A 5,698-nucleotide genomic window follows, 5' to 3' on the forward strand; every position below is an offset into this window, starting at 1 on the left:
AATAGAACCAAAATAATTTATGCAAAAATGATATTATGAAATTGTTCAACCTGGAAAGGCTTTGAAAATGTGATAAAAAATGAGCAAACACAATTCCTGGAGGATTCATGATGAATCATATTCCTTGCCTCCACATAAATCACGGTTGTAAATTCAAAGTTGAGATATTTGTTTTGTTTACTATACATGTTTTTATGGTTTTTCCTATTCTTTATTTCTCAGTGAATGGGAGGAGACAGGTGCTATAAATGAGGAAGGCATAGGAGAGGTAGAAAATGCATCTGTAAAACAATTTAATACCAAAAGCAAAGAAGTCATTATTTACAATTGGTCATTATTTCTAAAGTTCTATCAAGAGGACTTCTTACATTAAAATGCAATCAATGTAAGTGGATTAGATAAAAAGTGGAGTTCTTTCCTTACATCCATGATGTGTTTCCCTATTTGATGTTCTATGATATAAGGATCATATTAGACATTCAAAGTTGGAAAACTCTTCACAATATTATATAGTGTGTCCTCAGATCCCTTCCAGCTCTAATATTGCCGATTTCTAGAGACCCTGCAGTCAGACAAGAGCTTGGATACTTCATAAAGGAATACTGGGACAGCATGTCAAGAAGAACTACCTACCCACAAAGGTTCTTCTCTACACAAAATCCATTGGTCAAAGGACATTGCCACAATTTCTAAAGTCACTTTACTCTACATGTTGTTACTGGGACTATATTCGCTCTCGGCATTCTGAGTGGGAACTTATACCCACAACACCCAATCAAGCGCGTTTCTCTAACAAGGAAGATGACTTAGTAGCCACAGACAAATGGTCACAAATAAAATCACATCTTCTCCATAAATTTTATTTTAATTCCCTGAGGTTATGAAAGAAGTTATAAAAATGAGCATATAAATAAATTTTAGAGGATAGAATGGGAAAGAAACTGATTTCTGCAGAGGAAAGCATGGGATAGAGAATAAACATATTAGGTGCAAAAATCCCCTCACATAACAAATTATCAGACCAAGATCATTATCTCCATGACACAGCCAAGATCTATTAGGAAAGTCTCAAGACTCAGAACTAGATATAAAATTCACAAACAGAAAACCAGAAAAATATATCATGGAGAAGTGATTTAAATCTCAGTATACTAAAAGAAAATCTTCAAATACAAAAAAAAATCAAGATTTAATATTTGATGAAATCCCAGATGACAACTGAGCACAACCAATGTAATTGCAAGTGTGACTTGAAAGAAAAATAAAACACATTTGTCAGCTGCTCACAGAAGCTCCATATTTTAAACTTAAATTTTTTTTTAACCAAAATCCAAAGCCTCCAGTTCAAAAATAAAATACAAAAAGAAAAAAAGAAAGGAAGAGTGCATATAGAAATGTACCACAGTATCACTCAGGTTATGATGGCTAGCACTTTTGAGAACATGTGAGATAAGAAGATAATATTCAAGAAGATAGAAGCTAAAGCAAAAAAATACATTATCACCAATGGATCGCAGCAGAGTATATTATTCCCAGGAAAAAATGTAATATTCATGAGTGAAATGGAGTAAGTTTCTATTAATTGCCTGTTCTGTGTAGGGTATTGGACAGGGACATTTCAAATAGTTTCTCATTTAGTCCTCCCAACAACCTTGTGAAATAGCTGTTATTATAGAAGAAAAAAGAACAGTGTCAACTATTTACAATAAGCACATGCTGAGAATTTCAAACCTTGGAGTCAAGGAGAATATGGGGAAATGCATGATTGTGAGCCTATGGAAAGGATTATGTGATAAATTATTCGTGGTCTAATGAGGGAGAAAACACAATGTCCTCTGAGATCTCCTCTGTCTTCACAGGATGAGAGGGAACAAATAATATGGAGAACTTGATGTCAATATTTATTGCATTTTCATTACATTAATAAACATAAAATATGGATGGAAATGTGACAGTCTAGGGGAGAAAGAGGAAAGAAGGAGGAACTTACTATCTCACATAAGCAGGGGGAGTAAAAAGCCAAGGCAAATATGTAATAAGTAGATAGCCATCATTCTTTATCTGAAATAAGTGGATTAAATTCATACATCCATGTACAAAAATACCCACAAACTGAATTTGGTGTTGGCATTCATGAAATTCAGGCCTTTTCTTTTCGTTCCTTGGTGTTCATATATTGCTTTTCTCTTGCTAGATATTTGTCTAGGAGAATGTCATGTTCATCTACCACCAGGTGGGAGAATAATTCTACTCGAAAGATGCAAAGCATTAATTAGCACAAAAACCCCTTTAAGTCACCTGCAATTGCCAATAGAATTTAAATACAAAACACTTTAGACCTTTTGGACTTTTAATTTCTCAAAGACATCCTTGAGGATATGTTGTTTTTAATTACCCGAATTACGTAGAAGAGCCTGGCCATTAATCGGATGTCTCCAGAAGACAGAAGAAATGGACAAGACTTTTATTCTTTATTCTTTGATTAATCAGAGGGGGTTGTTGGCTTTTAATCTGTATACCTTTCCCAGAGAATAACACTTTATATCAAACTTGTATTTTCTTTCACTTTATTTTATCTCTATTGTTTTGAGGATTTCACGTTACGGTTGACATCCTATTTTATCAATTTGTACATATTCCATTGACTCTGAATACCTTTGGATGACTGTCCAAATTTTGATCTTTATCACTATAGTGATTTTGTGCATTCTCCTCAACTGTCCGTGTCTAAAATCTCAAACAAACACCCTCTATCCTTTCCAGTGTACTTTTGAAAGGCACTTTCCTTAGACAGCAAACTCTTATTCATGCTTAATGTTTTTCCTCTCCCACTCCTTCAATCTACTAGCTATAGCTTAATCCTGGTTTCTTCTTTAAAGGATGTAGCCTCCCTGAGCACCTTCTCTGGTCTTGGCTAGACATTAACACCGCGCCCCCCCACAAGCTCACATGTATGGGAAGGTAATTTCTTTCATTTTTTCCCAAATTTCTCCCTTATGAATGTCTCTTCCTTTGGGTTAGATGCTTTTACTATCTATCACTTAATCAGAATCTTGGTAGCAGTGTTCTGCAGACCATGATCACTCTCCTCTTATTTTCATAGTTAATTATACAAATGGTTCAATTTCTTTTCCCCTCTCCAACTCTTGACCTCAAAGAAATGAACTTCAACTTAAATATTGACTTTCCTTCAAACACACTTGATCACACCATTTCTCAGTCGACTCATTTCCCTTGGCCCACTGTTTGAGGCTTCATTGGCCAACTCTAACAATGGTCATTTTGTTGATTTTGCTATCTTCCACAAATATCCCACCTTCATGTTTAGGAATCCCCAACTCTACTACATTTATTATGTTTCTGTGTCTAGGACTTCCTTTACTACATCTTATTCTTCACTCCTAATGTGATCGCCATTTCCACTACCTCTCATTTCCCTCCCAAGTCAATTCCCCTGCTTTAGTAAATTTATCCCTATCTCACTCCCTTGGTGAACCAATCTGTTCTATACTCTTCTCCTCTCTGATCATCAGGTCTCCAATTATGTTTTGCCACACCTCAGCCTGGGAGCACTCCTTCCATATTGCTCTCCTACTCATCCATTTGTATTGCTGAATGAAAGTTGAAAAATTTGGAAAACTATTTTTGTAGAATTAAATAACAAATTAGTTATGCAGCTCCAACTGCACTGTCATAGACATAGAAAGCAAAACTACTGGTGAGGGATCTCACCCTTCGTCTCTCAGAATTAGATAAATATAACCATAAAATAGAAAAGAAGGAAGTTAAGGAGGTGAATAGAATATTGGTAATTTTAGGTATGACAAATGTCTGCAAAAAAAAAAAAATAAACAGGAATAAACATCATTATACCATTTTTTTTTCCTGTAGTACATAGCACCCACCTAATTTCTCCACATATTAGGGCATAAAAACATCTTAATCAAATGGAGAAAGGCAGAAATACTAAATGTATTCATATCATGATGCAATAAAAATAATGTGCAATAAAGGACCATGGAGAGATAGACTTAAAATTAATGGGAAACTAGATAACCTAATTTTAAAGAATAAATGAATAAAAGATGAAATCATAGAAATAATAAATAATTTTTTCCAAGGCAATGAAAATTAGACAACAGATCAAATTTGGGGGATATAGTCAAAATAATAATCAGGGGAATATATATCTCTAAACTAACACATGAATAAAATATAGAAAGAGGAGATCAATGAATTGGGAATGCAACTAAAAACCCTACCTGAAGAACAAATTAAAAACACCAAATTTAATGTCAAATGAGAAATTCTGATAATCAAGGGAGAAATGGATAAAAAACAAAAGGAAGAAAAATATTGAATTAATAAATTAAATTAAGATTTGTTCTCATGAAACCCAATCAGATAGCTAAACTTTTGGTAAATTGGATTATAAAAAACAAAGAATAAAACCAAATTACCAGTATGAAAAAACAAAAAGGTGAATTCATCACCAAAGGAGAAGAAGAAATGAAAGTAATAATCTGGAGTTATTTTGCTCAACTTTGCCAAAAAAAATTGACAATCTAAATAAAATGGATGGATATTTACAAAAGTCTAAGCTTTCCAGGTTAAAAGAACAGGAAACTAAATATTTAACTGACTCCATCTTAGAAAAAGAAATTGAACAAGTCATCAATGAAGTCTGTAAGAAAACATCTCCAGGGCTAGATGAATTCACAAGTGAATTCCACCAAACATTCAAGGAACAATTAGTTGTAATTTTGCATAAACTATTTGAAAAAAAAATTAGCAAAGCTGAGGTTCTGCCAAATTCCTTCTATGATATTAATATTGTGCTGATGCCTAATCCAGGAAGAGTCAAAACAGAGAAAGGAAAATATGGACCAATTTCCCTATTGCATATGGATGAAAAGTTTTAAATAAAATTTTAGCAAATCGGTTATTGGAAGCTATCACAATACAGTATAATCAAGTAAGATTTACACCAGAAATGCAGGGTTAGTTCAATATTAGGAAAATTATCATCAAAACTGACTATGTCATTTACCAATGTAACAGAAACCATAGGATTTTCTCAATTTTTGCTGAAAAATATTTTGACAAAATACAGCATCCATTCCTATTAAAAACACAGGGGGCATAGAAATAAATGGATAAGCAGTATCTACCTGAAACCATCAAAAGTATTATATGTAATGAAAAGAAGCTTGAAGCATTCCCAATAAAATAATGGGTGAAACAAGAATGTCCATTATCACCACTATTATTCAAAATTGTATTAGGAAATACTACTCTTAGCAATAAGAGAAGAAAGCAAAATTGAAGGATTTAGAATCACTAATGAAGAAATAAAACTCTCACTCAGCAGATGATATGATGGTATTCTTAGAGAACACTAGACAATCATCTAAAACTTACTTCAAGCAATTAGCAACTTTAGCAAACCTGAAGGATTATAAAACAAACTCACAAAAATTCATCAGCAAATCTATATAATATTGATTGCAAGACACAAAAAAGAGTAATTCCATTCAAAGTAATGGTAGATAGTACAAAATACTTGGGAGTCTACCCACCAAGGCAGAGTAAGAAACTATATGAAAACAAATATAAAACATTAATCACACAAATAAAATAAGATCAAAATAAATAGGAAAACGCCAATTACTTATGGGTGCAACAACCTAATAAAATA

The sequence above is a fragment of the Macrotis lagotis genome, unplaced genomic scaffold (genome assembly GCF_037893015.1).
Source record: "Macrotis lagotis isolate mMagLag1 unplaced genomic scaffold, bilby.v1.9.chrom.fasta BILBYCTG473, whole genome shotgun sequence".
In the NCBI taxonomy this organism is placed as follows: domain Eukaryota; kingdom Metazoa; phylum Chordata; class Mammalia; order Peramelemorphia; family Peramelidae; genus Macrotis; species Macrotis lagotis.